The 12,571-nt window shown below is 35.1% G+C and overlaps 1 long non-coding RNA gene across 9 annotated transcripts in view; it reads right to left on the minus strand.

Annotated features, from left to right (window-relative positions):
* Positions 1-12,571, minus strand: part of LOC128108548 (uncharacterized) — a 188,141-nt gene that overhangs the window by 125,302 nt on the left and 50,268 nt on the right. The window contains exon 6 of one of the 9 annotated variants that reach the window (XR_008217525.1): positions 3,135-5,887. The exons of the other annotated variants lie outside the window; for them this stretch is intronic. This is a non-coding gene — a long non-coding RNA (uncharacterized LOC128108548). Of the gene's footprint in view, positions 1-3,134; positions 5,888-12,571 lie in introns of those variants that run through there. 9 annotated transcript variants of the gene reach the window in all.

Raw genomic sequence — 12,571 nt, forward strand, 5'->3', positions numbered from 1 at the left:
AAATAAGCGAGTCAGCATCAAACCATTACTCAAGAGGCTGGATATATGCCTCAGCACTTAAGAGTATTTGTTGCTTTTGCAGAGGAACTTGGTTGAATTCCTAGTGCCCACATGGCAGTTAACAACTGTCTCTGACTCCAGTTGTAGAGCATCTGATGCCATCTTCTATCCTCTAAATGATCCTGCATCCATGTGGGCAAACATCCATGCACATAAAATAAAAACAAACCTTTTAAAAAGTCCTATCATTCAAAAAGAGAGTGATTAGTGAATTGTGGTACATTGATAACACATTGATATTATTAATTTCGAAGTAATAGAAACAAAGAGGGATAGCTCTGTTTGTACTGACATGGTTAAAAGTTGTCAGTGGAAAATTAAATTGTTGACTTCCTTATACAAGATGTTGTCATTTAAAGAATGTAGGAGTACCACATACTTGCAGATGTTTTGTGTATGTTTATTTGTATATGTATATTTATATATGTATACAAATGCAAATATATGCATTTTTATAAATATATATGCAAATAAATACCTATGTGTGAAAATACATGAGTGTTTGCACATATGTATATATTTAGTTCCATAGGCACCATTTTGGAAAGACACATATCAACCTTAATGATGACTGCCTCTTAGAAGAAAACATTCACTTGGGAATGGAAGTTAGGTGAGCTGTGAAGAAAACCTCACCTTTTACTCTATAGGTATTTGAATTGCTTCAATATTTCAGAGTGAGAATATAATACTTGGCAAAGAAAATTTTTAATTAAAATAATAAAAGGTATATGGAATTTGGAATTGAATCAATGCACGGCAAATGACTGGGGGTTTTAATAGTGTGAAATAGTTGTCAGTGACAGCCTTTTAGAAATGATTTAAAACTAAACTCAAATGATCAATCACACCTTCTACAAGCAATAAAATCAATACATTACATATCTTTAAGTGGGTTCTATTTTCCTGTCATGATTCTGTAATTTGACAGCTATCTCTTTTTCAGCCAACACCATCATTAGTAACCAGTCCAAAGCACTAGTCCATGAAGCTAATTAATTTAAGCTAACAGAATATAACTCCACATACTATATCCTTCTGTATTTGGAACTATGGTGTACTACTTTCTTTGTATAAAAATAACCTACCATAATAAAAAAATTGCCATTTTCTTACTCACCTCCTGTCTCCCCACTCAAAGTTCAGTTTAAAAACACACAGGTGAGTTCATTTGATGTTAATTTTCATTACTTCAAGTGTTTATGTGAGCCATAATGAAGAATAAATCTTACTTCAGAAGTTTTCCAAAGCAAACTAGCTGATGTCTTATATTTTTGTTCCTATTTTCTGCCAAAACCTATGTAAGCTGCTCCTGGAGATACAAAGATGGTCTCTAAATATTCTGCTGAATGAAGTATGAAAGCTTTTGAAATACATTTTTGATATATGCAAAACATAAGCATTATGTAAACTTTAATTTTTAAAAGTATAAAAATATAATTACTCTATAACACGCCATCTAAACCTAATCTATTATAACATTTTTATATATTTTTCTCATTTATTATATAAATAGAATGATGTAAGCAATAAAATTATACATAGTGATTTTTATTGTTCTTGTTTATAAATATACTATAGGCAATTCTAGACCACAAAATTTTAATCATCCAAATATTTAATAACTACATGGCTGTCCTTTAGAATTACGTGAAGTAGCTAGTGATAGCAGAGACTCTCTAGGGATGATAAAATTTTTGCTGAACACTAACGTTATGCGTTGTTGAGTTGGCATGTCTAGTGGCAGTCAAAGAAAGGGGAACCACCTGAAGTACATTTCATACTTTCAAATAACAAGAAAATAGAAAGTTCTGGAAAATACAAAGTAGCTCAGAATTACTGGTGTGCAAGATTCAGGCAGTATAAGGAGACATAATCACAGATTGATGGACAATAGCCAGATCATGAAGAAGACAGGTAAACTGTACTAGACTTAATACTACACACAATTTCATTTATGTCTTAAAGGGATTTACATTCTAGACTGAAAGTTTAAAGTTTATCATTAAGGCAATTAGGGTGGAAAGAGAGTCACCAATAAGTAATAAGTTTCAGGGCTGGAGAAGTAGCTTAGCTAAGAGTACTTGTTGCTCCTTAAGAGGACCTAGGTTTCATTCCCAGCACCCACATGATGGCTTACAACTATCTGTAACTCAAGTTCCAGGGGATCTTGTGCCCTCTTCTGACCTCTACATGGTTCACATACATGTATGTAAGTAAAACACTAATACACATAATTATTTAAACAAACTAAAAATGTGTAATCTAGAATATCTTCTTCTTCTTCTTCTTCTTCTTCTTCTTCTTCTTCTTCTTCTTCTTCTTCTTCTTCTTCTTCATCTTCTTCTTCTTCATCTTCTTCTTCTTCTTCTTCTTCTTCTTCTTCTTCTTCTTCTTCTTCTTCTTCTTTAATTTTCTTTTTTAATTTTCGAGACAAGGTTTCTTTGTGTAGCTTTGGAGCCTGTCCTGGAACTTGATTTATAGACCAGGCTGACCTTGAACTCACAGAGATCCGCCTGCCTCTGCCGGGTTTTAAAGGGCTGGGATTAAAGGTGTGCACCACCACTGCCAGGCTGAATATTTTCTTCTTAAATGTTTTTTAAAATTGGTAATATGGAGTAAAATGAGCAATAAGTTGGCTGTTGTTACTCATCATATTTTTGTGATATGTTAAGACTACTTAAGTGTAGAGAAGGATATACAAAAACAAGGTAAGAAAAATTTTTGTCTGAAGAGCTTTTGAGTAACAGCCTTTTTTGAGCAGTCTAACACCAAAGAGAACACAGGGAGTAGTGGAGAGACCTGAAAAGGAGCAGATTTAAAAAGCAACTTTCAGAAGCTACTCTGTAGAATGGGCTCTGGAACACTCTTCTGTCGTTTCTGGAAGAAATCTTACTCTTAGAAGTGGAATAACTCTGATTAATGTAGCTTAGTTTTGTAATAGGATTTCAAGGCAAGGAAAAGATATTTTCATTTGTGCAAATTAGAATTATATATATATATATATATATATATATATATATATATATATATATATATATATATATACTACAATGAAGACCTATTAAGAAACACATAGTAATATTTTAAAAGATGAAACACAAAAATAACAATCATTATTTCTAGCTGATAGGAGGATCACGTTACTTTCCTTTCCCCATTTCTGCATGCTCTAAATTTTTCTCAATGGATAAATGTTTTTGTAACATCCATGAATATATATTCTTTTTAATGAGTGGACTAGATTTGAAGGTCATTAGTATTTAAAATACAGGGTAAGCCAATTATGTGGATGACAGTCTTTAAGAGTAAATTAGATGAAAAAGTTAACCAAAACTGGATTCAAGAATAAGAGTGTTGTGGAATTCAAATGGAAGAAAAGCATACCATAAACACTTCTGATAACTGCAGACAGCAGAGTAGAAATGGGAGTCATTCCTTTCACACAAAGCAAGATAAGAGTTTCAAGAAGGCAGAGATTAAAGGTGTCAATTTCTGTAGACCAGCAGCCAACTAAAATGTTTATGGGAAATTGCTTATGGGATTTGGTGTTTCCAAGGTCACTAGTGAAATTTCCAGAAGCTACTTTTTTTTATTTGACTTCTTTATTGACTCTTTGGGAGTTTCACATCACTCACCCCAATTCTGCTCACCTCCTGATCCCCCCCATTTCCTCCCCTCATCCCTGCTGTGTCCCCCAACAAAAGAAAAGAAAAGAAAGTAAGCAAGCAAGCAAACAAAAGCAAGAACAAAACAACTTCCCCCCCAAATCACCACCACAATAGAAAAGTCTCTTTGCTTCTCCTTCTTTCCGGCCTCTCAAACACATCTTCATTCCTCCAGGTGGTATTGAAGGCTTTGCAGTGCTGAGGCTACTTCAGTAGACTGATTATGGAAGGGACTTAATTGCCATAAGATGAATGGGCAGTAACAGGATGACAGCACACAGTTCTTTTTGAGGAACTCCAGAAAGGGTTTTAGTAGAGAGCACTTGTTCCTTAGCCCATGTTCAGCAAGCTTTCATGAGAACTGTAGGTTTAAAAGTCCTGTTTTCTTTCAGTTTTGTAACTGATTTTTTAAATTAGAGCTAAAACATTGCTCATGATGGAGATTATTGTAAGAATTAAATAAAACATGAACGCAGTACACAAATCCTGATAGGAGAAATCCTTCCAATACTAGTTTTCAGAGACAACTGAATAAAAACAGTAACAGTACTTACGTTGGAGAAATTACAGAGATTTTTCTTTTCTGTAGTGTCTAATTTTTTAAAATATGTCTTATTATTTTTATAATGTGATATTTCAATGCTTTAGAAATGTTCAACATAAAATTGTCTGCCACAATGTGAAACCTCAGCTTATTAATATGAATCAATACCTTTGAAAATAAAGAACAGTTTGATTCATCAACTATTAACTGTTAACTTACATTGTCAAAACATAGACCTATAACAACAAATTTCTGTATAAAATGCATATCAAAATAAATCCAGTATATACTGTCTAATACATGGAAAATGATTAATAAATTAATAAGTTAATAAATCTGTAAGAGAATAAATGAGACATTGAAAAATTGAATATAATTTATGAATTTGCATAAAAGCATTACTCAGGAGTGTGTTGGTCTAGTTCCAATCTTGCCATGTAATAAATCAATCTCTCTGAATCTCTATTACCTTATTTGTGAAATGGAGATGATAATGAATATGCTATATACCTCTCAGGAAGGTTTTTTGAGAATAAACAAAGAATTTTAGAAACAGGCCATATTGCAAGCCTGTGGCAGACTGGAAGGTTTGTATATAAGTGGAGGCGAGCACAAAGAAGGAAACGTGTGCCTCTAAATTAAGACCCTTCCAAAACATCTTGAAGTAATGTGGGAAGTTCATCCTCAATGACTTGTGATAGCTAAGAAGTATAGTCAAGTAGTAGAAAGCTTGGCTGGTATGTTCAAGGCCTTGAATTTGATCCTCAGCAGGGTGATGAAGTCTGATTGGAACATGAAAAGGAGGAAATTTATACTCTTTTTCTCTTATAGGAAAATAGAAGAAAGAACATTCACTCCTTCCCAGGAGAAAAGGAGCAATTTCTGTAACTGATAGATTGATGAGAAGAAAAAAATGCTTAGCTAAATGTTGTAGAGGTATTCTCTAACCCGGGATTGTAAGGGCCCTGGACTATCCAACTGTGACAATAAATTTGACCTGGCCTAGAAGATTTATCTTCCTGAATAGAAGAATAATAAAAAGACTCTTATTGTTATGTGTAAAAGCTGCATCGTGTCTTCCAGTGTTATTGTGAGTAGTCCTTTACAGCTCTCTGAAATGTTCCTAAGCTTGAGTGCTGAAATCAAGAATTTTGTTTCATTCTTCCACTCTCAAATCTCCAAAACATTCCTTGTAAATCATCTCTCAGAGAGCCAGTCACTGAGGAACATATAGTAATGTAGCAGATATAGTAACATAGCAGAAAGTCCTCACCACCATCCCTCCCTTTTCAACTTTCCAAGAAATGTTTGCAAACCAATGTTGAGTTGATGAGCTTACACACATCAAAGATGTTTGCCTTTTAGGTTCTCAATTTCTAGGCAATATTCTGTATGCATTTATTTCATGTAAACCAAAGACCTCGATTTAATATTAATTTCAGTTTTCTTTAGTACTATCCCATTGATTCTCAGTATGGTTTCCAAGACATTGTAGGAAAAATCTGCTCAAGAAGCTTTTCTTTTGCAACTTTTTATTCAATGTTACCATTGACATTGATATTTCTTCCAAGTTTATTCAAAATTCCAGTTATCCTCCATTCAGTGCTCATGAATTCTGAAGATAAAGATAATGAACATATATTTTTCACTATACAATCAGACTTATGTTCAATAGAGTAAGAAATTACCAGGGGCTTAAGATGTAACTCAGTTGGTAGAGTATTTGTCTAGCATGCAAAAAGCTCTGAATTCAATCCCCAGTATTGCATAAAATAATTGTGCTGGCATATGTCCTAGGTACCAACACTCAAGAAGTGAAAGAAAGAGAATTGAAAGTTTAAGAGCAACCTTGGGTACATAGCCCAAATGTGAAGCCAGTCTGGCTGCATGAGATCCTGTCTCAGAATAAAAATGAAGATATCAGACATTTTTTCTAACTTCTTTATATTAGTTAATGCAATTTGCCCTTGACTTTCATTGTTATCATTTTATTAGTAGGAATCTTCAGCTCCAGTTGCAAGAAGTAACTATCGTACTGGTTAATTTCCACCACAGATTAGTTTTGTATTCTCTATAACTTAGTATAAATAAATTCACATAGTTCATAATTTGTGTAAGACTTCATTCACTCAAAACAATGTTCTTTAATTCATGCATATTGTGTCTATTAGTTCATGACTTTTTACTAGTAAGTGATATTTTCACTATATTATTATGCCAGCTTTTTAACCATTCTCTAACTTTGAACATCTAGACTAGTTTCATATTTTGGCTATCAATAACAAGGTTCTAAATAATTCTTGTGCAATTTGCAAGTCTTTTATGGTAGTAGAAATATTTTTATTATTCAAGGTCCATGATTTTCAAAGAGATAACACAGTCTAGATCATACTTGAGGGAATAAAAAGGTCTTTGGTGTTTAGAATGCCATATTGATTTTTGAAAACAGTGTCTTACTTAGGGTTTCTAGTGCTGTGATAAACACTACGACCAAATGCAACTTGAGGAGGAAAGGGATTACTTCAGTTTATAGCCCTCAGGTCACATTCCATTGCTGAGGAAAGTCAGGGCCCTGGAGGCAGGAGCTGATGCAGAGGCCATGAAAGAGTGCTGTTTACTGGCTAGCTCCTCATTGCTTGCTCAGCCTTCTCTCTTATAACAACTAGGACCATCATTCCAGGGGTGACACCACCCACAATGTGTTGGGCCCACAATCATTTATCACCAATCAAGAAAGTGTACCACAGACTTGCCTACAGGTAAATTTTATGGAAATGCCTCAATTAATATTCCCTCTTCAAAGATATGTCTCTGGCTTCTGTCAAGTTGGCCAAAAACTAGCTAGCACACATAGGGTGAGCTGTCACAGAAGACACAAAGCAGCCTAATATAAGATTCAGAGTTTGGTATCTTCAGTGCTGCTATGTAACTGGAAATTTACTTTCTTTAGTCTATTTCCTCATCTGTCAAGTGGTATAGTAGTATACTAGGTTGTCCTTTCCAGAGTTGTTCTGAGAACTGACTGAGATAATTTGTGTAAAATATTGTCCATACAAGAAACAAAATTCTCACTTCAAAGTTTATAAGGGACATTTTTATTCTGGAGCTAAATATGATTGACCATGGCTAGGCAACACAGAAGTATTTCACCCCAAATTTCATGGTCCAACATAAAAGTCATATTATGAAGGTAATAGTAACAGGAAAAAGCAAAATAAACTAATAAATCTAGATATTTTTCAAATACATTGGTAGACCATTAGGCAGAGGGTTTATGGAGAAGCTGGGAAGTTTGAGCTACAGGCCTCAGATGCTTAGATTTTTATTTAGTGTTACAAGATTTTAGACTACCAAAAGATATGTGAGTAATTGTCCTAGATTCATTTCCATTCCTGTGATTAAAATACTCTGACAAAAAAAGCAAAACAGGGGTATAAGGAGTTTATTAGAAATACAATTCCAGGTTCCAAACCATCGTTGAGGAGAAATGAAGGCAGAAACTCAAGTAGCTAAACTCATCATCTACATCAACATCAGTAGTCAAGAGAAGAGAGAAACAAATAACTCCAGTCTGCCTGATTGTCACTTATTGATCTTTCCTCTAGCTTTCTCCTGTTCTATATAATTCAGGACCTTTTGTACAGGGAATTGTGCTGTCCACAATGAGCTAATCTTCATACATCACTTAACAAAACAATCCCCCAAAGATATGCCCACAGGCCAACATAATCCAGCTCCTCAACTGAAGCTTTCTTCTTAGATGATTCTAGGCTGTAGCAAGTTGACATTTAAAACTAACCATCATAGATATAAATGGCTATTAAGCAGACTACAGATGTTCCATGATAATTTGACTCTGGACTTATATCATTCCAACTTCTCTTAATCTTTGAAATTCTAATCAGTCAAATAGCCTTTATAGTCACAGCTTCTTTCCAGGAATTCTGACCCACAAAGGCTTGACATTACTTATGACTTTTTCTTTATTACTTCTTACTTTTTTTAGATCAGCCACATTATTTTTAAAGAATACAGGAGAGTAATTTTTATGTCATGTTGATGTACCAGTGTGATGGCTATTCTTGGTTGTCAACTTGACTACATCTGGAATTAACTAAAACCTGAAATGACTGGGTATACCTCTGAGGCATTTTCATTAATTAAATCATTTGATGTGGGAAGATCTACCTTTAATCTGGGCCACAATTTCTACTGGAAGCCTATATAAAGGACATGGAAGAAGGAAACTTGCCTTCTTTGTTTTCTTGATCTCCCTTTCATTAGCAATTCATTCCTTCTATCTTGGTAGAAGACAGAAGGATTGTGGAGAATGACAGCTGACTATTGAAAACTCAATCAAGTAAAGACTCAAATTCCAGCTGCTGTGCCAGATGTGGTGTTATTCTTAAGTAGCTTAGCATATCTTTTTGTACACGGTATGCAGCTATTGTTTAGCAAATGTCTTTTTCTCCGTACCTTTCCATAAGGACCACCAAAAGCATTTTCCTTTCATTTGGCAAGACCAGCATCATACATTTACAATTTTATCTCAAAGATGTATTAACTTTTCAGCCCTGTGTCATAACTTAGAGGCGGGAACGCTTTTGCCAGAAGGCACAACAAACATATCATTGTTCTAGAGTTCAGACTTCCCTTTGGCCACTTTGGGTTTCTGAATCCTTTAAGTCAGTAGTTCTCAACCTTCCTAATGCTGAAGCCCTTTAATACAGTTCCTCATGTTGTGGTGACACCCAACCATAAAATTATTATCATTGCTACTTCATAACTGTAATTTTGCTACTCTTATGCATTGTAATATAAATATTGTTGGAGACAAAGGTTTATCAAAGGGTTTGTGATCTACAGGTTGAGAACCACTGCATTAAGCCAACAGGTAAAGAAAAATAGGTGTTAGCAGGGGTGACTGATCCAGATTACCAAGGGGAAATCAGATTGCTTCTTCATAATCTATGTAAGAAAGATGATCTGGATTGCAGGAGAACCATTAAAGCATCTCTTGATTCTACCATATCCTGTGAATAAAGTGAATGAGTAACTACAACAATCCAGTATAGGCCAGATTACAAAGGGCACAGACCCTTTAGGTATGAAGTCATGAGTCCTTCCTCCAGGAAAAGAACCAAGACCTAATGAGGTGCTTGTTGAGGGTGGAGGAAATACAGAATGGGCAGTAGAGGAAGGTAGGAAGGTAGTTTTAAATACAAGCTAAGGTCATGTGACCACTTGCAGAATGAAGATTTTAATGGACATGAGTGTTTCTGTCATATTATGTTAAGAATGTGTTTGTGCAGCCACTTGTGTTTTTTCCTCTCTTTTTATCATGTAAAAGAACATCAATTGAGAGAATATCAGTGGTTATCATGTTTAAGTTTTAAGATACTAGAAGAAAGTCCCACATGGGACATTGCCACCTGTTCTAATATTTAGAATGCATTTGTGGTTGTTCATGGTATAGTTATTTCATTAAGGACAATTATGGCCTAGTTAAATTTATGCATTTGTGGTTATACAAGAGATAGTTACAGCACGTTAGGTGTAATTAGGACTTGGCTAAATATGTAATGTAATTGTGGTTGTATATGGGGCAATTATATCCTGTTAAGTATAATTATGACCTGGTTATTGTTTTCATTTGTAAATTAAGTCTAACATAAGGAGATATAATTGTGTGTCAAGGTGACAAAGGGTGGACTTGTGATGGATATTCTTAGTTGTAAACTAGAATGCATATTGGATTAACTAAAGTCCAAGCAGCTGGGTACACCTATGAGGGTTTTTTCTTAATTAAATAATTTGAAATAAGAAGACCTACACTTAATTCCGGTCTTTTGAGGTTTGCAGATCCACCTTAAATCTGGGCCACACTTTCTAGTGGCAGTCTATATAAAGGACATGGGAGAAGGAAGCTTTTGTTCTTTTTCCTGCTTGTCCTCATTCTAACTGACAAGTCTATTCCTTTACTGGCCTTAGATCCCACTTCTTCAGGATTCTGGAATATACTGAAGATCAGTTGAGACATACAGGCTCATGAAATAAATAAATATGGTGATTCTTGTGCTTTCCATTTGTAGATAGCCATTTTTGGACTAGCTGGACTACAGCCTTTAAGTACTCTAATAAATCAACACACACACATACACACCCAACCCCCCGCCCCCCCCCCCCCCACACACACACATTCATTCTACCAATTCTGTTACTCTAGAGAAACCTGTCTATTACATCTAACTTGTTGGAAATGGTTATAATTATCCTGATTTAGTTATAATTATCCTGATTTAGTTAGGGTTTCTATTGCTGTGAAGAGTCAACATGACCACAACAATTCTTATAAAGGAAAATATTTAATTTGGACTAGCTTATAGGTTCAGAGGTTTAGTCAATTATCATCATGGCAGGAAGCATGGTGGCATACAGGCAGATGTGGTGCTAGAGAAAGAGTTCTACATCTGAATCATCAGGCAGCAGGAAGAGAGAGTGATCCCCTGGGCCTGGCTTAAACTTCTGAAACCTCAAAGCCCAGGCCCCTTGTTACACTTCCTCCAATAAGGTCACACCTACTCTAACAAGGGCACATGTCTTAATCCTTTGAAATAATGTCACTAGTTATGAGCCTATACGGACAATTTTCATTCAAACTACCATAAACCCCAAATTCAGAAAAATTAGTATGTAATAATTAAGGAATTATGATAAATCCATGACATTTCCTCATTAGTTTTCATGTTTCTTTTCATTTGATCCCTATTATAATAACCAGGAAATCCACAGTGAATAAGAGAGATAAAACTTTAACCTTCAAGCATCTTAATAAGAAAGATCAAGAAATATTTGTTCATATATGGAGGCATCAATTAAAAAAACACAGAGCTTTGGAAATTATATACCTGTGGAGCTAATGGCCATGTCTCTCTTAAGTCTAGAGAAAAGTTCTCCAAGAGAACAAGCAATTATTTAAATATAAATACATAAGATATATCATTCATTTCTTTCTCTCTTCAATCTATCTCTCTTTCCACGCTGTCCTCACCCCCAAAGTCATGTATTCATCAAGGACTATGTTCTGTAATGTATACCACAGCCTCTAAAAGGCTATAAATGGCATAGACTAAGACTCATTGTTCTGTAGTGATCCCTGCAGTAACAACAATTTACTAATTTTCTCATCCTTCCCTAACTTTCAACTGCCTACACTGAATAATGTATTTTGGAATTTAATTTTTATTTTTAATTTTTTGGCATGAATGTGCTTTATGTTAACTTCCAATAAGAACAAAGTTGTAAAAAATAAACAGCTCTCTTTTTAAAAGACTTTTTTTTCTATCTACTACTAAAACTGAGTATTTCATTCCAAACTAATGGTTTATTTTTGCTACACTGAGGTAATGAACCAGGTTGACACTGCAGTATTCTTCTGTCTCTTCAATCCACATGAGCTCCATATGCACTTCTCCTTCTGTGATCATGTAGTAAACATGGTAAATGTGCCTCATGAAATTAGGAGCATCCAGGGGATAGGCAGGATATTTCATGCACACTGGAGAACTAACACAAGAGGGCATCCTGTGCTCATCCCAAACGGTCTTGTCCACTCCAGGGCAACTCTTTATTTTGAAACTTTGAACCACAAATAAGTATAGTTATAGTTCAGCCTGTTTTAAAGTTTATTGTTTGTTGTTCAAATAAATGCCTTAAACATCTACTGATCAGAACAAGAGACAGAAACTAGTCAGAAATTTTTACGGCCAGGACCCAGAAAATGACCAATTCTGATTCTTGTCCTCTCCTGGAGTCTAGAAATGTCTCTGATTCTGTTAACATTATTGTCCTTGCCAGAGGCCAGAAATCTTTGAGGGACATTGATTGGTGTGCTGTTTTCTTGTTATCTCTGTAAACAGCTGCCTAGAAACTCTGAAGGGGTGGCCAAAACTCCTGTACACACAACTTAACACAGTTTCTGCAATAAGTCCTATTTTTAAAAAAGAGCTAAACTAGCAGCTCATTGGCATCCCATTTGGGGACCTGCTGTTGCTACGCAAGAGCTCTGCTTCCTTCCCATCTCTTCAGCTCTCACCTATGAGCCTCTCTAAAAACTCATTCAGTCTCCCCATTGACCTTAACATTTATTCACAAGACAAAGGACCCCCATCCATTTGACCAGGATGGCTTTGATGACTGTTGATTTTGAGTAACTCTAGGCCTATTGTTCACTCACAGAAAAAAATACCATTTGCTCACCAGAACCCTGCTTTCATTGTTCTCATTTCAGACTTGAAGT

Source organism: Peromyscus californicus, unplaced genomic scaffold (assembly GCF_007827085.1).
Source record: "Peromyscus californicus insignis strain IS unplaced genomic scaffold, ASM782708v3 Scaffold_10__1_contigs__length_136768540, whole genome shotgun sequence".
In the NCBI taxonomy this organism is placed as follows: domain Eukaryota; kingdom Metazoa; phylum Chordata; class Mammalia; order Rodentia; family Cricetidae; genus Peromyscus; species Peromyscus californicus.